Genomic DNA, 24365 nt, shown 5'->3' on the forward strand with positions numbered 1-24365 from the left:
ACCTCAGGTTACAACTTAGCATTTTTGGTACGGGCTCATTTTCCCGGGTGCGCCCTCGCCCTACCCACCCGAACAAGTTGACATGGACTCCCTCAAACGACCCACCCGAACGAATTTACATGGGCGCCCCCACGACCGAAACGAAGAAATAAGGGAGATTCGGGCAAACGAGCTGCACGAACGTGCACAAAGCCAACCTCGGGTCACAACTTAGCATTTTTGATACGAGCTCGTTTTCCTAGGTGAGCCCTCGCCCGACCCGCCCGAATGAGTTGACAAAAACACCCTCAAACGACCCGCCCGAATGAGTTGACACAAACGCCCTCAAACGACCCACCCGAATGAATTTACATGGGTGTCGACACGACCGAAACGAAGTGACAAGGGAGAGCCGGGAAAACGAGCTGCACGAATGTGCACAAAGCCAACCTCAGGTCACAACTTAGCATTTTTGATATGAGCTTGTCCCGCCCGAACGAGTTGACACGGACGCCCTCAAACAACCAGCCTGAACGAATTTACATGGGCGCCCGCATGACCGAAACGAAACAACAAGGGAGAGCTAGGCAAATGAGTTGCACGAATGTGCACAAAGCCAACCTCGGGTCACAACTTAGCATTTTTGATACGGGCTCATTCGCCTGGGCGTGCCCTCGCCCAAACAACCCGCCCAAACGAGTTGACACGAACGCCCTCAAACAACTCGCCCAAATGAATTAACATGGGCGCCCACATGACCGAAATGAAGAGACAAGGGAGAGCCGGGAAAACGAGCTGCACGAACGTGCACAAAGCCAACCTCGGGTCATAACTTAGCATTTTTTATACGGGCCCATTCACCGGAGCGAGCTCTCGCCTGACCCGCCTGAATGAGTTGACACGGATGCCCTCAAACGATCCACCCGAATGAATTTACATGGGCGCTTGCACAACTGAAACGAAGCGACAAGGGAGATCCAGGCAAACGAGCTGCACGAACGTGCACAAAGCCAACCTCGGGTCACAACTTCGAATTTTTAATACAGGCTCGTTCGCCCGAGCGCGCCCTCGCCCGACCCACCTGAACGAGTTGACACGGATGCCCTCAAACGACCCGCCTGAATGAATTTACATGGGCGCCCGCACAACTAAAACGAAGCAACAAGGGAGAGCCGGGAAAACAAGCTACACGAACGTGCACAAAGCCAACCTCAAGTCACAACTTAGCATTTTAGATACGGGCTCGTTCACGCAAGAGCTCCCTCGTGCGACCTGCACGAACGAGTTGACGCAGACACCCTCAAACGACCCGCCCGAACGAATTTACATGGGTGCCCCCACGACCGAAGCGAGGCGATAAGGGAGAGCCAGGCAAACGAGCTACACGAACATGCACAAAGCCAACCTCGGGTCACAACTTAGAATTTTTTATACGGGCTCGTTCGCCCAGGCATGCCCTCGCCCGACCCGCCCGAACGAGTTGACACAGATGCCCTCAAACGACCCGCACGACCAAAACGAAGCGACAAGGGATAGTCGGGCAAACGAGCTGCACGAACATGCACAAAGCCAACCTCAGGTCACAACTTATCATTTTTGATATGGGCTCATTCGCCCGGGTGCGCCCTCACCCGACCCACCAGAACGAGTTGACAAGGATGCCCTCAAATGACCCACCCGAACAAATTTACATGGGTGCCTACACAACCGAAATGAAGCGACAAGGGAGAGCTGGGAAAACGAGCTTCACGAACATGCACAAAACCAACCTTGGGTCAAAAATTAGCATTTTGATACGCGCTCGTTCGCCCAGGCACGCCCTCATTGTTGGGTTGTGTTATATTCTTTCCACGTAGTTAATAGGGGGTTTGAAGGGCACCCGTAACCCCACTTTATGGGGTCCGGGGCAGCGCCCCGGAAAATTTTGGTTTTGGACCATATGTTAGGTTGGGCGGACCCACCTATGGTTTTGTGCATGATTTTTGCACATGTTTTTTGGACGCGATGGTTTTCGGTCCATGGTATTGGACGCGATGGTTTTCGGTCCATGGTATTGGATGCTTCGGCATGTATAAATATGTATTGTAACATTGAAAGGAACATAATGAAAAATCAAGCTGGTAGTCCCGGTTTTGGGATCCAGGGAAAAATCTCTGTGCATATGTGTTTTATGGGTTATGCTCTCGCATTGTTTATTTTCTTTGTTTAAGAATTCATATGTAGGTAATTTATGTACAGGGTTAAAACCTACATTTGGTATCAGATTTATTTTGGCTTCAAGGGGACGCCTTTGTTGCTGAGGGGTTTCGCTCGGGCCTGTGGTAGACCCTGTTCAGTGGGAGATCTGCGAGATCGATTCTGGTGGTGAAAGAATATGGCGAGCAGTGGAAAGATAGAGATTGAGAAGTTCAATGGTCAGAATTTTGAGTTGTGGAAACTCAAGATGGAGGATCTGTTGGTGGATAAAGATCAGTGGATCGTGGTAGATCCGGGTACTAAACCATCGGGAGTGACCGATGAAGAATGGAAGAAGTTGGATCATAAGGCAAAGAGCACAATATGATTGTGTGTCTCGAATTCAGTATTGCTGAATGTATCAGGGGAAGCTATGGCAAAGGCTTTGTGGGTCAAGTTAGGGACTTTGTACCAATCTAAGTCTCTGGTGAATAAACTGTTCCTGCAGAAAAAGCTGTATAACCTGAGGATGAAAGATGAAGACTCGGTGACAGAGCATCTGAATGCATTTAATATTGTGGTAAGTCAGTTATTATCTATTGATATTAAAATTTCAGATGAAGATAAGTGCATCAGTCTGTTGTGTTCTCTACCAGATTCATGGGATAGTCTGGTTATTGCAATGCAATGCAACTGCTTTGCAGTTTGATGAAATAGTCTCAGCCTTGCTGACGGAGGAGATGAGACGGAAAATTATGGACAACCAGAATGGTGATGCCTTGTCTGTACGAGGACGGTCCTAGAACAGAAACAAAAATAAGTCATCGAGTGGGAGATCTAAATCTAGAGGGAGATCTAAATCTCCAGGAAAACCTACAAAGGTGGTGTGCTGGAAATGCAGAAAGGAAGGGCACTTCAGAAGGGATTGTAAATCTAAAGCTCCTGATAAAGGAAAGGGATCTGATGATGCTCCTTCTGCAGAGGCGAAAACCACCTCAGATGAAGGTTGGGATGTGTACTTGGCTTCTTCAAGTACACATGTAGATCATGAGGCATGGTTGATTGACTCAAGTGCATCCTTTCACTTCACTCCCCATAGAGAGTGGTTCTGCGAGTATGAGAAATACGATGGTGGTGATGTCTTCTTAGGAGATGATAGGAAGGCTAGAATCATTGGTCGGGGAAAAGTAAAGTTGAAGTTGCAAGGTGGAAGGGTTAGAACACTTCCGGGTGTTCTACATATTCCTACATTGGCCAGAAATCTGATTTCTGTAAGCAAGTTGGATGATGCAGGTGTAAAGACGGTGTTCGAGAAAGATACCTACAAGATGGTTCTAGGAGCACTGATATTAATGCGGGGAGTTCGGATTGGAACTATGTACAGCTGCAAGGTAGCACTGTTGTTGATGGGTGCAATAGTTCTATGGTTCCTGAAAATGGAGTAGAGAATCTAGTGGTCTCTGGAGAGAAGACCATGTTGTGGCATCAAAGGCTTGGACATATTGGAGAGAAGGGCCTTCGAATACTTCATGGTAAAGGTATGGTAGAAGGTATGAATAATAACTCTCTGGATTTTGATTTCTGTGAAAATTTTGTATATGGGAAGCAGAATCGGGTGAGTTTCCCCTCTGGTGGTAAGAGACGAAACAGATATTAGAGCTTGTGCACAGTGATGTGTTTGGACCTGTGAAGGTTTCATCACTGGGTAAGTCTATGTACTATGTATCATTCATAGATGACTTCTCAAGGAATACATAAATATATTTTCTTAAGAAGAAATCTGAAGTCTTTGACAAGTTTAAAGAATTTAAGGCTCTGGTGGAAAATCAGACAGAGAAGAAGATAAAGGTGCTGAGGACAGATAATGGTGGAGAATTTTGCAGCAAGGAATTTGAATAATTTTGTAAGAAGTGTGGTATAGCACAACATAAGACTCTCCATATACACCTCAGCAAAATGGAGTCGCAGAAAGAATGAACAAGACATTGATGGAAAGGGCAAGCAGCATGCTCAGTGGTGACGGGTTAGGACAGGAATTATGGGTAGAGGCAGTGGATACTGCATGTTACCTGATCAACAGATCACCTTCATCAGCGTTGGAGGAAAAGACTCCACAAGAAGTATAGACTGGTAAGAAACCCTCTCTTTCACATCTAAGGGTATTTGGATGTGATGCACATGTACATGTTCCAAAGGAGAAACGAACCAAGTTGGATAGTAAATCTGAAAAGTGCATCTTTATTGGGTATAAGGATGGTTTAAAGGGTTATAAGCATTGGAACCCAGTCACACGGAAGGTTGTGTACAGCCGAGATGTGTTGTTCAGAGAGGTAAAAGATGTTATTCAACATGAAGTCCAACCAAAGGAACCTGAGAAGATAGAGTTTGAGCCAAAGGAGGAAGAATCAGACTCTGCAGCAGAGGAGGAATCAGAAGATGAAGAACCACAAACTCCGGCTGTGAGAAGATCAGTTCAAAAAAGAAGGCAGCCAGAAAGGTATAGTCCATATGCTTTCAGTTCAAATTTTTCTTTGTCTGTTACTAATAATGATCCCAGAACTGTGAAGGAAGCAGTGGATTCAGAGGATGGAAAACTCTGGAAAGAGGCCATGGTCGATGAAATGGCATCTTTGCACAAAAATGAGGCTTGGGATCTGGTGGAGTTGCCAGCTGGAAGGAAACCCATTGGCAGCAAATGGGTGTTCAAGAAGAAGACAAATGCAGAAAGAAAGGTGGAGAAATACAAAGCTCGGTTGGTAGCAAAAGGTTATTCCCAGGTGCCGGGAATTGATTTTGGTGATATTTTTTCTCCTGTTGCCAAGGTAACTTCTATTAGATTACTTTTATCTGTTGTTGCTGCTTTTGATTTTGAGGTAGAACAGATGGATGTGAAGACAACATTTCTTCACGGGGATTTGGAAGAGGAAATCTACATGAAGCAACATGAAGGCTTTGCGGTGAAGGGTGAGAAATAACTGGTATGCAAGTTAAAGAAGTCTTTGTATGGGTTAAAATAGTCACCAAGGATATCAGAAATTTGATACATTTATACGGGGACTTGGCTTCACCAGAAGCAAAGCAGATCATTGTGTGTATTTTAAATTAATTGGTGACCATATTATTTATCTGGTCTTGTATGTGGATGATATGTTGCTGGTTGGAAATGAAAAAGAAATTATCCAGGATTTGAAGACCCAATTGTCCTCCAAATTCGACATGAAAGATCTTGGTGCTGCAAACTATATTTTGGGCATGGAAATTAAAAGAGATCGGTCAAAGAGGAAGCTCTGGTTAAACCAGAGGAAGTATGTCGAGACAATACTCCAGAGGTTTAATATGAAGGATAGTAAACTGGTGAAGGTTCCTATTCCTGTAGGTGTGAGGTTATATGTTGAACAGTGTCCAAGACACAAGAAGAGGAAGAGGACATGTCCCGTGTTCCATATGCAAGTGCAGTCGGTAGCCTGATGTATTCAATGGTCTGTACTAGACCAGACATTGCACATGCAGTGGGAGTATTGAGCAGGTTTATGTCAAAACCTGGGAAGGAGCACTGGACAGTAGTGAAGCGAGTTTTTAGGTATTTGCATGGCACTAGTGATTATGGTTTGTGCTACCAAGGAAGACTAGGGTTGGATAGAGTGTTGGATATTCATGGCTTTGTTGATGCAGACTGGGCTGGAGATCTAGATCAGAGAAGATCTACAAGTGGGTATGTGTTTAACCTATTTGGAGGTGCAGTCAGTTGGATGAGTAAGAAACAATCTGTAGTGGCACTATCAACTACAGAGGCAGAATACATGGCAGCCACTCATGCAAGCAAGGAAGCAGTTTGGTTGCAGAGATTGTGTTCAAGTATGGGGTTAGTACAGGGAGCTATAAGAGTAGACTGTGACAGCCAAAGTGCAATTTTCTTGGCAAAGAACCCTGCTTATCATTCAAAGACAAAGCACATTGATGTTCAATATCACTTTGTGAGGGATATGATAGAAGACAAAAAGGTGCTGATGGTAAAGGTGGACACTTTGAAGAATATTGCAGATGCATTGACAAAATCTGTGAGCTCTGAGAAGTTCTCTTGGTGTAGAGAAGCAATGGGAATCTCAGGGCTGAAAAAATGACTAAGCTCTCCTGTGGCCCCCTGTGGAAAGAAAACAACAAGTGGGAGATTGTTGTGTTGTGTTATATTCTTTCCATGTAGTTAATAGGGGGTTTGAAGGGCACCCGTAACCCCACTTTATGGGGTCCGGGGTAGCGCCCCGGAAAATTTTGGTTTTGGACCATATGTTAGGTTGGGCGGACCCACCTATGGTTTTGTGCATGATTTTCGCACATGTTTTTTGGACGTGATGGTTTTCGGTCCATGGTATTGGACGTGATGGTTTTCAGTCCATGGTATTGGATGCTTCGGCATGTATAAATATGTATAGTAACATTGAAAGGAACATAATGAAAAATCAAGCTGGTAGTCCTGGTTTTGGGATCCAGGGAAAAATCTTTGTGCATATGTGATTTATGGGTTATGCTCTCGCATTGTTTATTTTCTTTGTTTAAGAATTCGTATGCAAGTAATTTATGTATAGGGTTAAAACCTACACTCACCCGATCCGCCAAAACGAGTTGACACAGATGCCCTCAAACGACCTGCCCGAATGACTTTACATCGGCGCCCGCACAACCGAAACGAAGCGAAAAGAGAGAGCCAGGAAAATGAGCTGCAAGAATGTGCACAAAGCCAACCTCGGGTTGCAACTTAGCATTTTTGATACGGGCTCGTTTGCCCAGGCGTGCCCTCACCTAACCCACCCGAATGAGTTGACACAGATACCCTCAAATGACCCGCCCGAATGAATTTACATGGGCGCCCGCACGACCGAAACGAAGCAACAAGGGAGAGATGGGAAAACGAACTACATGAACATGCACAAAGCAAAGCTTGGGTCACAACTTAGCATTTTTTATATGTGCTCGTTCGCCCTGGTGCGCCCTCGCTCGACCCGGCCAAAAGAATTTGCATGGGTGCCCGCATGACCGAAACTAAGCGACAAGGGAGAGCCGGGAAAACGAGCTGCACGAATGTGCACAAAGCCAACCTTGGGTTGCAACTTATCATTTTTGATACGGGCTCATTCACCCGGGCGTGCCCTCGCCCGAATGACCTACTCGAATGAGTTGACATAGATGCCCTCAAAATACTCGCCTGAACGAGATGACATGGACACCCTCAAATGACCCACCCGAACGAATTTACATGGGCACACACATGACCGAAACGAAGTGACAAGGGAGAGTCGGGCAAACGAGCTACATGAATGTGTACAAAGCCAACCTCGGGTGACAACTTAGCATTTTTTATACTAGCTCATTCGCCCGTGCGAACCCTCGCTAGACCCACCCAAACGAGTTGACACAGACGCCCTCAAATGACCCGCCCGAATGAATTTACATGGGTGCCCGCATGACTGAAACGAAGCGACAAGGGAGAGCTGGGAAAACGAGCTTCACAAACATGCACAAAGCCAACCTCAGGTCATAACTTAGCATTTTTGATACGAGCTCATTCGCCCAGGCGTGCCCTTGCCCGACCCTCCCAAACGATTTGACACGGACGCCCTCAAATGACCCGCCCGAACAAATTTACATGGGCGCCCGCACGACTGAAATGAAGCGACAAGGGAGAGTCGGGCAAACAAGCTGCACGTACATGCACAAAGCCAACCTCGAGTCACAAATTAGCATTTTTGATACGGGCTCATTCGCTCGAGCGCACCCTTGCCTGAACGACTCGCCTGATCGAGTTGACACGGACGCCCTCAAACGACCCACCCGAATGAATTTACATGGGCGCCCGCACGACCGAAACGAAGTCATGTGTGGTTGCCCGTGCAAACGCGTTCAGGCGAGTCGATTCGGGTCTGGCCATGTCATGCCATGCGTGGGTTCTTGGGAACATGTGGCCATGCAAAAAATGTTAAGGCGTGACCACCCGTGTGCCTCCTACATGTTCGTGCGACCCGTTTGCCCGACGCTCTGTCGTGCCTTCGTTCGGGTCGTGCACCCATGGAAACCCAAAATTTTGTTCGGGCGGGTCGAGTCGTGCCATGCGTGGGTGCTCAGGCACATGTGGCAGTGCCAAAAATGCTAATTCATGACCCTCCATGTGCCTTCTATACGTTCGTTCAGCCCGTTTGCCTGACGCTACCTTGTGCCTTCGTTCGGGTAGCGTACCCATGGAAACCCCAAATTTCATTCGGGTTGTGCATACAAGGAAAAATCAAATTTCTTTCAGGTTAGGTCGTGTCATGTCGTGTGTGGGTGCCCGTGCAAACATGTTTGGGCGGGTCGGGTCGGCTCGCACAAGGCCGGTCGGGCCGTGTCATGCTGTGTGTTGGTGCCCGAGCACACGTGGCCGTGCCAAAAATGCTAAATGTTGAACGCCCGTGTGTCTTTTGCATGTTCATGTGGCCCATTTTCCTGATGCTCCCTCGTGCCTTCGTTTGGGTCATGCACCCATGGAAACCCTAAAATTTCGTTCGGGTCATGCGCCCATGGAAACCCCAAATTTCGTTCAGGTGGGTCAAGACGTGTCATGTGTCGGTGCCCGTGCAAATGGGTCAAGTTGGGTCGGGTCGGGTTGGGTCGTGTCGTGTCATGTCATGTGACGGCGCCCAGGGCACACGTGGCTGTAGATAAAATGCTAAGTTGTGACCGGGGGTGGGCTTTGTGCACGATTGTGCTGCCCGTTTTCCCGAATCTCCCTTGTGACTTCATTTTGGTCGTGTGTCGGAGCCCATGTAAAATCGTTTGAGCGGGTCATTTTCCATGTAAACACTCGTTCGGGTGGGTGGTTTTCCATGTAAACTCATTCGGGTGGGTCGTTTGAGGGCGCCCGTGTAAAATCGTTCGGGCGGGTCGGGCGAGGGGCGCCCGTGTAAACTCGTTCGGGCAGGTCAGGCGAGGTCGTCCAAGAAAACGCGTTCGCGCAGGTCGGGCGAGGGCGTCCATGCAAACCCATTCGGGCAGGTCGTTCAGGTGGGTCAGGCGAGGTCATTTGGGTGGGTTGGGTGAGGGCATCCGTGCAAACCCGTTCGGGTGGGTCTGGCGAGGTCGTTCGGGCGGGTCGGGCGAGGGCATTCGTGAAAACTCCTTCGGGTGGGTCAGGCGAGGTCATTCAGGTGGGTCAGGCGAGGTCATCCATGCAAACTCGTTCGGGCGGGTCGAGCAAGGGCATCCGTGCAAACTCGTTCAGGCGGGTCGGGCGGGGGCGTCCATGCAAACTCGTTCGGGTGGGTCGGGTGAGGGCGTTCGTGTCAACTTGTTCGGGCAGATCAGGCAATGGCATCCATACAAACTCGTTCGAGCGGGTCAAGTGAGGGCGTCCATGTCAACTCGTTCAGGCAGGTTAGGTGAGGGCATCCATGTGAACTCGTTCGGGCAGGTCGGGCGAGAGCACGCCCAGGCGAACAAGCCCGTATCAAAAATGCTAAGTTATGACCTGATGTTGGCTTTGTGCAAGTTCGTGCAACTCTTTTGCCTAGCTCTCTCTTGTCCCTTCGTTTCGGTCGTGTGGGCGGCCATGTAAACTCATTCGTGCAGGTTGTTTGAGGATTTCCGTGTCAACTCATTCGGGCAGGTCGTTCGGGCGAGTGTTCTCCCTGGTGAACAAGTCTATATCAAAAATGCTAAGTTGTGACCCGAGGTTGGCTTTGTGCACGTTCGTGTGGCTCGTTTGCCCGGCTCTCCCTTTTCACTTCATTTTGGTCACGTGGGCACCAATGTAAATTTGTTCGGGCGGGTCATTTGAGGGCGTCCGTGTCAACTCGTTTGGGCGGGTTTTTCGGGTGAGGGCGCACCCAAGCAAATGAGCCCATATCAAAAATGCTAATTTGTGATCCAAGGTTGGCTTTGTGCACATTTGTGCAGCTCGTTTTCCCGGCTCTCCCTTGTCGCTTCGTTTCGGTCGTGCGGGTGCCCATGTAAATTTGTTCGGGCAGGTTGTTTGAGGGCATCTGTGTCAACTCGTTTGGGCGGGTCATTTGAGGGCATCCATGTCAACTCGTTCGGGTGGGTTGTTTAGGCGAGGGCGCACCTGGGCAAATGAGTCCGTATGAAAAATGCTAAGTTGTGACCCGAGGTTGGCTTTATGCATGTTCGTGTAGCTCATTTTCCCGGCTCTCCCTTGTCACTTCGTTTCAGTTGTGCAGGCTCCCATGTAAATTCATTTGAGCGGGTCGTTTGAGGGCGTCTGTGTCAACTCATTTGGGCGAGGGCGCGCCCGGGCGAATGAGCCCGTAACAAAAATGCTAAGTTGTGACCCGAGGTTGGCTTTGTTCATGTTCGTGCAGGTTGTTTGCTTGGGTCTCCCCTGTTGCTTCGTTTCGGTCGTGCAGGCACCCATGTAAATTCGTTCGGGCGGGTCGTTTGAGGGTATCCATGTCAACTCATTAGGGCGGGTCAGGCGAGGGCGCACCCAATGCGAACGAGCCCATATAAAAAATCCTAAGTTGTGACCCGAGGTTGGCTTTGTGCATGTTCGTGCAGCTCGTTTGCCTGGGTCTCCCTTGTCGCTTCGTTTCGATCATGTGGGTGCCCATGTAAATTTGTTTGGGCAAGTCGTCTGAGGGCATTCGTGTCAACTCGTTCGGGTGAGGGCACACCCAGGCAAATGAGCTCGTAATTAAAATTCTAAGTTATGACCTGAGGTTGGCTTTGTGCACATTCCTATAGCTCGTTTGCCTAGCTCTCCCTTGTTGCTTTGTTTCTGTCGTGCGGGCACCCATGTAAATTCGTTCAGGCAGGTTGTTTGAGGGTTTCCGTGTCAACTCGTTCAGGCGGGTCAGGCGAGGGTGCACCCGGGCGAACGAGGCCGTATCAAAAATGCTAAGTTGTGACCCGAGGTTGGCTTTCTGCACATTCATGCAACGCGTTTGCTTGGCTCTCCCTTGTCGCTTTGTTTCGGTCGTGGGGGCGCCCATGTAAATTTGTTTGGGTGGGTCATTTGAGGGCATCCGTGTCAACTCGTTTAGGCGGGTCGGGCAAGGGTGCGCCTGGACGAACGAGCCCGTATCAAAAATGCTAAGTTGTGACCCGAGGCTGGCTTTGTGCATGTTCGTGTAGCTTGTTTGCCCGACTCTCCCTTGTCACTTCGTTTTGGTCATGGGGGAGCCCATGTAAATTCGTTCGGGCGGGTCGTTCAGGCAAGGGCATGCCCAGAAAACAAGCCCGTATCAAAAATGCTAAGTTGTGACTCGAGGTTGGCTTTGTGCACGTTCGTGCAGCTCGTTTTCCCGGCTCTCCCTTGTCACTTCATTTCGTTTGTACAGGCACCCATGTAAATTCATTCGGGCGGGTCTTTTGAGGGCATCTGTGTCAACTCGTTCTGGTGAGTCGAGTGAGGGCGTGCCCCGGCGAATGAGCCCGTATAAAAAATGCTAAGTTGTGACCCGAGGTTGGCTTTGTGCACGTTCACGTAGCTCATTTTCCCGCCTCTCCCTTGTCTCTTCATTTCGGTGGTGCGGGCGCCCATGTAAATTCATTCAGGCGGGTCATTTGAGGGCATTCGTGTCAACTCATTCGGGCGGGTTAGGCGAGGGCATGCCCGGGTGAACGAGCCCGTATAAAAAATGCTAAGTTGTGACCCGAGGTTGGATTTGTGCATGTTCGTGCAGCTCATTTTCCCGACTCTCCATTTTCACTTCGTTTCGGTCGTGTGGGCACCCATGTAAATTTGTTCGGGCGGGTCGTTTGGGGGCGTCCATGTTAACTCGTTCGGGCGGGTCGTTCGAGCGAGGGCACACCCAAGTGAATGAGCACGTATCAAAAATGCTAAGTTGTGACCTGCGGCTGGATTTGTGCATGTTCATGCAGCTTGTTTGCCCGACTCTCCCTTGTCTCTTTGTTTCGATCGTGCGGGCGCCCATGTAAATTTGTTTGGGCGGGCCGTTTGAGGGCATCCGTGTCAACTCATTCGGGCAGGTTGTTTGAGCAAGGGCGTGCCCAGGCGAACGAGCCCGTATCAAAAATGCTAAGTCATGACTCAAGGTTGGCTTTGTGCATGTTCGTGCAGCTCATTTTCCTGGCTCTCCCTTGTCGCTTCGTTTCAGTCGTGCAGGCACCCATGAAAATTCGTATGGGCGGGTCATTTGAGGGCGGCCGTGCCAACTCGTTCGAGCGGGTCGGGCGAGGGCGCGCCCAGGCAAAAGAGCCCGTATCAAAAATTCTAAGTTGTGACCCAAGGTTGGCTTTGTGCACGTTCATGCAACTCATTTTCCCAACTCTCCCTTATCGCTTCATTTCAGTCGTGCGGGCACCCATGTAAATTCGTTCGGGCATGTCATTTGAGGGCATCCATGTCAACTCGTTCAGGCAGGTTGGGCAAGGACGCATCCAGGCAAACGAGCCCATATCAAAAATGCTAAGTTGTGACCCGAGGCTGGCTTTGTGCACATTCGTGCAGCTCATTTTCCCGACTCTCCCTTCTCGCTTCGTTTCGGTCTTGTGTGCGCCCATGTAAATTCATTCAGGCGGGTCGTTTGAGGGCATCTGTTTCAACTCGTTCAAGCAGGTGGGGCAAGGGCACGCCCGTGCGAATGAGCCCGTATGAAAAATGCTAAGTTGTGAGCTAGTGTTGGCTTTGTGCACTTTCGTGCAGATCGTTTGCTCGGCTCTCCCTTATCCCGCTGTTACGGTCATGTGGGCGCCCATGTAAACCCGTTCGGGCGGGTCGTTTGAGGGTATCCATGTCAACTCGTTCGGGCGGGTCAGGCGAGGGCACGCCTGGGTGAATGAGCCCATATCAAAAATGCTAATTTGCGACCTGAGGTTGTCTTTGTGCATGTTCGTGCAGCTCGTTTGCTCGGCTCTCCCTTGTCCCTTCGTTATGGTCGTGTGGGCACCCATGTAAACTCGTTCGCAGGTCATTTGAGGTCGTACGCATCAATTCGTTTAGGCGAGGGCACGCCCGAGCGAACGAGCCCATATCGAAATGCTAAGTTGTGACCTGAGGTTGGCTTTGTGCATTTTCGTGCAGCTCATTTGCCCGGCTCTCCCTTGTCCTTTCGTTATGGTCGTGTGTGTGCCCATGTAAACTCGTACGGGCGGGTCGTTTGAGGGTGTCCATGTCAACTCGTTCACACGGGTCATCTGAGTCCATCTGTGTAAACTCATTCAAGCAAGGGCGTCTTCGTAAACTCATATGGGTTGTTATGGTGTGGCTCCCTGGCACACCCTGGTCCCCCCCTCATGCCCATCCAAATGATAAAAGTGACAGGTTTCCTTTTTGCGTGAAAGGTGGGTTGGTAATCGAGTTGTGTTTTCTGGTTTGCCTGAATGATGGCCTTGGGTCATTTGTAGGGTGGTCGATTTTCATCTTCTCTCCATCCCCACTCGGTAGTGCATGAGCGGTGATGTTGGTCATGCTCGTCCCGAGAGGCATAGGTGAACAATTCCCCTTCTGTTATCCAAGTTCTTGGAGTTGTATGGGTTGTTGTGGTGTGGCTCCCTGGCTCATCTTCGTCCCATCGTGCCCCTCCAGATGCTACCAGTGACAGGTTTCCTTTCCTCGTGAAAGGTGGGTTGGTAATTCAATTGTGTTTTTAGGTTTTTCTGAACGATGCCCTTGGGTCATCTGTAGGGTGGCCGATTTTCATCTTCTCTCCATCCCCACTCGGTAGCGCATGAGGGGTAATGTTGGCCATGCTCATCCCAGGAGGCATATGTGAACAATTCCCCTTCTTCTCTCTAAGTTCTTGGAGTTGTGTATGGGTTGTTGTGGTGTGGCTCCCTGGCTCGTCTTGGTCCCCTCGTGCCCCTCCAGATGATACCAGTGATAGGTTTTATTTCCATGTGAAAGGTGGGTTGGTAATCGAGTTGTGTTTTCTCGTTTGCTTGAACGATGTCCTTGGGTCATTTTTAGGGTGGTCGATTTTCATCTTCTCTCCATCCCCACTCGGTAGTGCATGAGCAGTAATGTTGGCCACACTCGTCCTAGGAGGAATATGTGAACAATTCCGCTTCTGCTCTCCATGTTCTTGGAGCTATATGGGATGTTGTGGTGTGGCTCCCTGGCTCATCCTGGTCCCCGTCATTCCCCTCCATATGATACCAGTGACAGGTTTTCTTTCTGTGTGAAAGGTGGGTTGGTAATCGAGTTGTGTTTTTGGGTTTGCCTGAATGATGGCCTTGGGTCGTTTGTAGGGCGGCCGATTTTCATCTTCTCTCCATCCCCACTCGGTAGCACATGAGCGGTAATGTTGGCCATGCTCATCCTGGGAGGCATATGTGAACAATTCCCCTTCTGCTCTCCAAGTTCTTGGAGCTGTATGGGCTATTGTGGTGTGGCTCCCTGGCTCGTCCTGGTCCCCTCGTGCCCCTCCAGATGATACCAGTGATAGGTTTTCTTTTCGTGTGAAAGGTGGGTTGGTAATCAAGTTGTGTTTTCGGGTATGCCTGAAAGATGGCCTTGGGTCATTTGTGTTGGGTTGTGTTATATTCTTTCCACGTAGTTAATAGGGGGTTTGAAGGGCACCCGTAACCCCACTTTATGGGGTCCGGGGTAGCGACCCGGAAAATTTTCGTTTTGGACCATATGTTAGGTTGGGCGGACCCACCTATGGTTTTGTGCATGATTTTCGCACATGTTTTTTGGACGCGACATTTTTCGGTCCATGGTATTGGACGCGATTGTTTTCGGTCCATGGTATTGGATGCTTCGACATGTATAAATATGTATTGTAACATTGAAAGGAACATAATGAAAAATCAAGCTGGTAGTCCCGATTTTGGGATCCAGGGAAAAATCTCTGTGAATATGTGTTTTATGGGTTATGCTCTCGCATTGTTTATTTTCTTTGTTTAAGAATTCGTATGCAGGTAATTTCTGTACAGGGTTAAAACCTACATTTGGTATCAAAGCTATTTTGGCTTCAAGGGGACACCTTTGTTGCTGAGGGGTTTCGCTCGGGCCTGTGGTAGACCCTGTTCCGTGGGAGATCTGTGAGATCGATTCTGGTGGTGAAAGAAGATGGTGAGCAGTGGAAAGATAGAGATTGAGAAGTTCAATGGTCAGAATTTTGAGTTGTTGAAACTCAAGATGGAGGATCTATTGGTGGATAAAGATCAATGGATCGCGGTAGATCCGGGTATTAAACCATTGGGAGTGACCGATGAAGAATGGAAGAAGCTGGATCGGAAGGCAAAGAGCACAATACGATTGTGTGTCTCAGATTCAGTATTTCTAAATGTATCAGGGGAAGCTACGACAAAGGCTTTGTGGGTCAAGTTAGGGACTTTGTACCAATCTAAGTCTCTAGTGAATAAATTGTTCCTGCAGAAAAAGTTGTATAACCTAAGGATGAAAGATGGAGACTCGGTGACAGAGCATCTGAATGTGTTTAATACTGTGGTAAGTCAGTTATTATCTGTTGATATTAAAATTTTAGATGAAGATAAGTGCATCAGTCTGTTGTGTTCTCTACCAGATTCGTGGGATAGTCTGGTTATTGCAATAGGTAGCAATGCAACTGCTTTGCAGTTTGATGAAATAGTCTCAGCCTTGCTGACGGAGGAGATGAGATGGAAAAATATGGACAACCAGAATGGTGATGCCTTGTCTGTATGAGGACGGTCCCAGAACAGAAACAAAAATAAGTCATCGAGTGGGAGATCTAAATCTAGAGGGAGATCTAAATCTCCAGGAAACACTACAAAGGTGGTGTGCTGGAAATGCGGGAAGGAAGGGCACTTCAGAAGGGATTGTAAATCTAAATCTCCTGATAAAGGAAAGGGATCTGATGATGCTCCTTCTGCAAAGGTGAAAACCACCTCAGATGAAGGTGGGGATGTGTACTTGGCTTCTTCAAGTAAACATGTAGATCATGAGGCATGGTTGATTGACTCAAGTGCATCCTTTCACTTCACTCCCCATAGAGATTGGTTCTGCAAGTATGAGAAATACGATGGTGGGGATGTCTTCTTAGGAGATGATAGGAAGGCTAGAATCATTGGTCGGGGAAAAGTAAAGTTGAAGTTGCAAGGTGGAAGGGTTAGAACACTTCCGGGTGTTCTACATATTCCTGCATTGGCCAGAAATCTGATTTCTGTAAGCAAGTTGGATGATGCAGGTGTAAAGACGGTGTTCGAGAAATATACCTGCAAGATGGTTCAAGGAGCATTGATATTGATGCGGGGAGTTCAGATTGGAACTCTGTACAAGCTACAAGGTAGCATTGTTGTTGATGGGTGCAATAGTTCTATGGTTCCTGAAAATGGAGTAGAAAATCTAGTGGTCTCTGGAGAGAAGACCATGTTGTGGCATCAAAGGCTTGGACATATTGGAGAGAAGGGCCTTCGAATACTTCATGGTAAAGGTATGGTAGAAGGTATGAATGATAGATCTCTGTATTTTGATTTCTGTGAAAATTGTGTGTATGGGAAGCAGAATCGGGTGAGTTTCCCCTCTGGTGGTAAGAGGACGAAACAGATATTAGAGCTTGTGCACAGTGATGTGTTTGGACCTGTGAAGGTTCCATCACTGGGTAAGTCTGTGTACTATGTATCATTCATAGATGACTTCTTAAGGAATACATGGATATATTTCCTTAAGAATAAATCTGAAGTCTTTGACAGGTTTAAAGAATTTAAGGATCTGGTGGAAAATCAGACAGAGAAGAAGATAAAGGTGTTGAGGACAGATAATGGCGGAGAATTTTGCAGCAAGGAATTTGAAGAATTTTGTAAGAAGTGTGGTATAGCACGGCAGAAGACTACTCCATATACACCTCAGCAAAATGGAGTCGTAGAAAGAATGAACAAGACGTTGATGGAAAGGGCAAGAAGCATGCTCAGTGGTGCCGGGTTAGGACATGAATTATGGGCAGAGGCGGTGGATACTGCATGTTACCTAATCAACAGATCACCTTCATCGGCGTTGGAGGATAAGACTCCACAAGAAGTATGGACTGGTAAGAAACCCTCTCTTTCACATCTAAGGGTATTTGGATGTGATGCATATGTACATATTCCAAAGGAGAAACGAACCAAGTTGGATAGTAAATCTAAAAAGTGCATCTTTATTGGATATAAGGATGGTTTAAAGGGTTATAAGCTTTGGAACCCAGTCACACGGAAGGTTGTGTACAGCCGAGATGTGTTGTTCAAAGAGGTAAATGTTATTCAACATTAAGTCCAACCAAAGGAACCTGAGAAGATAGAGTTTGAGCCAAAGGAGGAAGAATCAGACTCTGCAGCAGAGGAGGAATCAGAAGATGAAGAGCCACAAACTCCGGCTATGAGAAGATCAGTTCGAGAAAGAAGGCAGCCAGAAAGATATAGTCCATCTTCTTTCAGTTTAAATTTTTCTTTGTCTGTTACTGATAATGATCCCGAACTGTGAAGGAAGCAGTGGATTCAGAGGATGGAAAACTCTGGAAAGAGGCCATGGTCGATGAAATGGCATCTTTGCACAAAAATGAGGCTTGGGATCTGGTGGAGTTTCCGGCTTGAAGGAAACCCATTGGCAGCAAATGGGTGTTCAAGAAGAAGACAAATGCAGAAGGAAAGGTGGAGAAATACAAAGCTCGGCTGGTAGCAAAAGGTTATTCCCATGTGCCGGGAATTGATTTTGGTGATATTTTTTCTCCTGTTGCCAAGGTAACTTCTATTAGATTACTTTTATCTATTGCTGCTACTTTTGATTTTGAGGTAGAACAGAGGGATGTGAAGATAGCATTTCTTCACGAGGATTTGGAAGAGGAAATCTACATGAAGCAACTTGAAGGCTTTGCGGTGAAGGGTAAGAAAGAACTGGTATGCAAGTTAAAGAAGTCTCTGTATGGGTTAAAACAGTCACCAAGGATGTGGTATCAGAAATTTGATACATTTATACGGGGACTTGGCTTCACCAGAAGCAAAGCAAATCATTGTGTGTATTTTAAATTAATTGGTGACCGTGTTATTTATCTGGTCTTGTATGTGGATGATATGTTGCTGGTTGGAAATGACAAAGAAATTATCCAGGATTTGAATACCCAATTGTCCTCCAAATTCGACATGAAAGATCTTGGTGCTGCAAAATATATTTTGGGCCTGGAAATTAAAAGAGATCGGTCAAAGAGGAAGCTCTAGTTAAACCAGAGGAAGTATGTCGAGACAATACTGCAGAGGTTTAATATGCGGGATAGTAAACCGGTGAAGGTTCCTATTCCTGTAGGTGTGAGGTTATCTGTTGAACAGTGTCCCAAGACACAAGAAGAGGAAGAGGACATGTCTCGTGTTCCATATGCAAGTGCAGTGGGTAGCCTGATGTATGCAATGGTCTGTACTAGACCAGACATTGCATATGCAGTGGGAGTATTGAGCAGGTTTATGTCAAAACCTGGGAAGGAGCACTGGACAACAGTGAAGTGGGTTTTCAGGTATTTGCGTGGCACTAGTGATTATGGTTTGTGCTACCAAGGAAGACCAGGATTGGACAGAGTGTTGGATATTCATGGCTTTGTTGATGCAGACTGGGCTGGAGATCTGGATCAGAGAATATCTACAAGTGGGGATGTGTTTAACCTATTTGGAGGTGCAGTCAGTTGGATGAGTAAGAAACAATCTGTAGTGGCACTATCAACTACAGAGGCAGAATACATGGTAGCCACTCATGCAATCAAGGAAGCAGTTTGGTTGCAGAGATTGTGTTCAAGTATGGGGTTAGTACAGGGAGCTATAAGAATAGACTGTGACAGCCAAAGTGAAATTTTCTTGGCAATGAACCCTGCTTATCATTCAAAGACAAAGCACATTGATGTTCAGTATCACTTTGTGAGGGATATGATAGAAGACAGAAAGGTGTTGCTGGTAAAGGTGGACACTTTGAAGAATACTACAGATGCATTGACAAAATCTGTGAGCTCTAAGAAGTTCTCTTGGTGTAGAGAAGCAATGGGAATCTCAGGGCTGAAAAAATGACTAAGCTCTCCTGTGGAAAGAAAACAACAAGTGGGAGATTGTTGGGTTGTGTTATATTCTTTCCACGTAGTTAATAGGGGGTTTGAAGAGCACCCGTAACCCCACTTACACATAGGGGTTTTTGGACCATATGTTAGGTTCGGCGGACCCACCTATGGTTTTGTGCATGATTTTCGCACATGTTTTTTGGACGCGATGTTTTTCGGTCCATGGTATTGGACATGATGGTTTTCGGTCCATGGTATTGGATGCTTCGGCATGTATAAATATGTATTGTAACATTGAAAGGAACATAATGAAAAATCAAGCTGGTAGTCCCGGTTTTGGGATCCAGGGAAAAATCTCTGTGCATATGTGTTTTATGGGTTATGCTCTCGCATTGTTTATTTTCTTTGTTTAAGAATTCGTATGCAGGTAATTTCTGTACAGGGTTAAAACCTAAAGTTTGTAGGGCGGCTGATTTTCATCTTCTCTCCATCCCCACTCGGTAGTGCATGAGCAGTAATGTTGGCCATGCTCATCCTGGGAGGCATATGTGAACAATTCCCCTTCCACTCTCCAAGTTCTTGGAGCTGTATGGGCTGTTGTGGTGTGGCTCCCTGGCTCGTCCTGGTCCCCTCGTGCCCCTCCAGATGATACCAGCGACAGGTTTTCTTTCATGTGAAAGGTGGGTTGGTAATCGAGTTGTGTTTTCGGGTTTGCCTGAACAATGGCCTTGGGTCATTTGTAGGGTGGCTGATTTTCATCTTCTCTCCATCCCCACTTGGTAGCACATGAGTGGTAATGTTGGCCATGCTCGTCCTGGGAGGCATATGTGAACATTTCCCCTTCTGCTCTCTAAGTTCTTGGAGTTGTATGGGCTATTGTGGGGTGGATCCTTGGTTCGTCCTGGTCCCCTCGTGCCCCTCCAGATGATACCAGTGACAAGTTTTATTTCTGTGTGAAAGGTGGGTTGGTAATTGAGTTGTGTTTTCTGGTTTGCCTGAACGATGGCCTTGGGTTGTTTGTAGGGTGGCTGATTTTCATCTTCTCTCCATCCCCACTCGGTAGCGCATGAGCGGTAATGTTGGCCATGCTCATCCCGGGAGGCATATGTGGACAATTTCTCTCTAAGTTCTTGGAGCTGTAGGGGCTGTTGTGGTTTGGCTCCCTGGCTCGTCTTGGTCCCCTTGTGCCCCTCTAGATGATACCAGTGACAGGTTTTCTTTCCGTCTGAAAGGTGGGTTGGTAATCAAGTTGTGTTTTCTGGTTTGCCTGAATGATGGCCTTGGGCCATTTGTAGGGTGTACGATTTTCATCTTCTCTCCATCCCCACTCGGTAGCACATGAACGGTAATGTTGGCCATGCTCGTCCTGGGAGGCATATGTGAACAATTCCCCTTTTCCTCTCTAAGTTCTTGGAGCTGTATGGGTTGTTGTGGTGTGGCTCCTTGGCTCGTCTTAGGCCCCTCGTGCCCCTCTAGAAGATACCAGTGACAGGTTTTCTTTTCGTGTGAAAGGTGGGTTGGTAATCGAGTTGCTTTGTCGGGTTTGCCCGACCGATGGTCTTGGGTCATTTGTAGGGCGGCAGATTTTCGTCTTCTCTCCATCCCCACTCGATAGCGCATGAGTGGTAATGTGGGTAATGCTCATCCCTATCCCTCTTTCCCATCCCAACGATAAGAATGTTGAAAGTTTGCTCGGCGCTCCTTTGAGCCTTCATTGTTGCGGTCCCAGATGGAAGCCCCAAAACTCCATAGTGCCTATGTCACTATCGTGCCCCTCGGTTGTTGCGAATAGAAAATTTTGATTTGGTTGGGCAGCCATGTGTGGCTCCATTGAAATTGGCTCCTCATTATATTATTCATCTCCTCCCTATTTGGTGCGGAGGGTTTTGCTTTTCGTGTGAAAGGTTGGTTGGTAATTGAGTTGGCTTTTCAAGTTTGCCTCAAGAATGGCCTTGGATCATTTGTAGGGTGGTTGATTCCCCTTCTGCTCCAAGTTTTGGGATTTGTATGGGTTGTTGTGGCGTGGCTCCTTGTGATGGCTAGCCTCTTCATTGTTCAGCTATTTATGGTGCCAGTGTCTTGTACTTGTACTCTTTCCATGTTGGCATTATCAGTTGAGATGCATACATTTAAGAGGGACGTGGAAGGGTTTTGGTTGTAAACCACCTACCCTCCATCTTTCTTGCTTTTTCCATCGAGCAATGTGAGGCGATGTTCTCCTTATTATAAAGTCAAGGGTTGGCATTCCTTTCAAAGTGCACATCGTTCGTGGTTGTGTTGGCTTTGAGGTTTGATAGATGTGTTGGCCCATATGTTTGATTGAGGGGTTGGATTTTCCCTTGCATCTTGTGTGCGTGGCAGGATTTTGCGGTTGGAAATGTTAAGTCACAACGTTTACGGGCATTTGTTGTTTCAATTGTGTATGCACTCTTGGTCCAATGGGGAGGAGGCTTGCTATGTCAATGGTGGGGGCTATCTGGAAGAAGGATTTTGAGGTGGAATGCTTTGACCTCCCTCCTTTGTGTGGAGGTGGTCGTATATTCATCGTCCAATCGGTAAAGTTGTGGGAAATCTCCTGGGTTGCCTTTACGTAGGGTGCGGGGGTGCGGAGCTACCCGATCCCTCCTCCTATTTGGATATGTTCTTGTATTGTGTAGCGAACCTCTTTATTTGCATTTATTTCCTTCCTTTGCCTTTGCATCATGGTTTCTGCAGGTGGTCAAGTGATCGAGGTCCACTATTGTTGCTGTGCGGGTGGACTCCTAGGTGGCCTCAATGCGTGGCATGGAGGGTCGGGGGGGCACATTTCTAAGAGAGGTTGTGGTCTCGATTGGTCTTGTTGTTTTGTTTCCTTCCATTTCCTTTGCATTGAAGCTATTGCAAGAAATCATGTGATCGAGGTCCATCGTTGCTATTATCCGGGTGGACTCCTAGGTGGCCTCTCTGCAGGGAGGGGAGGGTTGGGGGGCACTTGTTGTTTCAATTGTGTATGTCCTCATGGTCCAACGGGGAGGAGGCTTGCTACATCCATGGTGGGGGCTATCTGGAAGAAGGATTTCGAGGTGGAACACTTCGACCTCCCTCCTTTTCGTGGAGGTGGCCGTAGGGGAAAATTGTTCATCGTCTAGTCGATAAAGCTGTGGGAAATCTCCTAGGTTGCCTTTACGTAGGGTGCGTGGGGTGCAGAGTTGCTCGATCCCTCCTCCTGTTTAGATATTTTCTTTTATCAAGGGTGGACTCTGCATGAGCATCGAAAGGGAAATGGGTTAATATTCCCGAACCAGGACATGGCGGCGGGCGACAACGTTAGGAAATCCGGAGACGTCGTCGGGGGGCCCGGGAAGAGTTATATTTTCTTTTTAACAACTTGCCCACCCTGGAATCGGTTCACCTAGAGATAGGGTCCAGTAGTTGGAAGAGAACCGCACGTCTTGAGGTGTCTAGTGCACCCTCAGCGGCCCTTGAAAATCTGGAGGACTGAGTACCCTTCATGCCCGGTCGTACTCATAACCACATCTGGTCTCCAAGGTGAACAACCTCTAGTCAATAGAACAATGTAGGTAAGGGAAGTCGGAAAAATGGATCCATAACTTTAGGAAAAGGATTGGCTCTGAGGGCTGGGCCTAGCGGTCTGCGCCCTCATATCGTGGGTTGTCGCCAGTCTGCCCGAGCTGCTCTCGCGGCGAGGGTGGGCAATCATGTGCCGATTGGGCTACGAGCGTAGAATGCCCCCTACCGGGGGCTTTTCCCTAGGCATCGAACAGTCGACTCAGAACTGGTATGGACAAGGGGAATCTAACTGTTTAATTAAAAAAAAGCATTGTGATGGTCCCTGCAGATTCTAACACAATGTGGTTTCTGCCCAGTGCTCTGAATGTCAAAGTGAAGAAATTCAACCAAGTGCAGGTAAACGGTGGGAGTAACTATGACTCTCTTAAGGTAGCCAAATGCCTCGTCATCTAATTAGTGACATGCATGAATGGATTAACGATAATCCCACTGTCCCTATCTACTATCTAGCAAAACCACAGCCAAGGGAATGGGCTTGGCAGAATCAGTGGGGAAGGAAGACCCTGTTGAGCTTGACTCTAGTCTGACTTTGTGAAATGACTTGAGAGGTGTAGAATAAGTGGGAGTTGTTTTCGGCGCAAGTGAAATACCACTACTTTTAATGTTATTTTACTTATTCTGTTGGGCGGAGATGGGGCACTGCCCCTGTTTTTGGCCTTAAGGCACGTTTCAGTGGGTCGATCCGGGCGGAAGACATTGTCAAGTGGGGAGTTTGGCTGGGGCGGCACATCTGTTAAAAGATAACACATGTCCTAAGATGAGCTCAATGAGAACAGAAATCTCATGTGGAACAAAAGGGTAAAAGCTCATTTGATTTTTATTTTCAGTACGAATAAAAACTGTGAAAGCGTGGGCTATCGATCCTTTATATTTTCGGAATTTGAAGCTAGAGGTGTCAGAAAAGTTACCACAGGGGTAATTGGCTTGTGGCAACCAAGCGTTCATAGCGACGTTGCTTTTTGATCTTTCGATGTCAGCTCTTCTGATCATTGTGAAGTAGAATTCACCAAGTGTTGGATATTTCACCCACCAATAGGGAACGTGAGCTGGGTTTAGACCGTCATGAGACAGGTTAGTTTTACCCTACTAATGAACCACACCGCAATAGTAATTCAACTTGGTACAAGAGGAACTATTGATTCACACAATTGGTCATCGCGCTTGGTTGAAAAACCAATGGTGCAAAGCTACCATGTGTCAGATTATGATTGAACGCCTCTAAGTCAAAATCCACGCTAGAAGTGGTGCATGTCACTCTTCAACTGTATCTCGACCTGCAATAGGGGCGTCGCTTTGTCGCCCCCAGGGGCCCGTGTCATTTGCAAACTGCTACCATGAAGCATCTCGGTCGGGGCAGCTTTGAAGTTCAATTCCAAACAGTCGTTGAGAAGAATCCTTTGCAGACGACTTAAATACACGACGGGGTATTGTAAGTGGCAAAGTGGCCTTACTGCCATGATCCACTGAGATTCAGCCCTTGTTTGCCTTGATTCAGAGCTTCGCTCTTGTCACAAAAAAAATCTGGGCAACCCTCTCACGCCACTGCCTCTTCCTCCAGATGACAATTTTTTATTGCTTGGGGGCGGGAAATTTGGGGTTTCCACATTGCGACTGAAAAGGTACCGAAGCCTGGGAAAACTGGGGTTTCCATGTCGTGTCCTAACGCCCAAAATTTGGGGGTTTCCATGTCTCACCTCGACG

The 24365-nt window shown here is 47.7% G+C and overlaps 1 pseudogene; it reads left to right on the forward strand.

Annotated features, from left to right (window-relative positions):
- Nucleotides 1-22639: 22639 nt before the first annotated feature.
- On the forward strand, nt 22640-24157 carry LOC149254627 (25S ribosomal RNA; annotated as a pseudogene).
- Nucleotides 24158-24365: the final 208 nt, after the last annotated feature.

Source organism: Pinus tabuliformis, chromosome 7, assembly GCF_031772625.1.
Source record: "Pinus tabuliformis cultivar Carrire ecotype Pingquan chromosome 7, CPIR1, whole genome shotgun sequence".
Taxonomy (NCBI): domain Eukaryota; kingdom Viridiplantae; phylum Streptophyta; class Pinopsida; order Pinales; family Pinaceae; genus Pinus; species Pinus tabuliformis.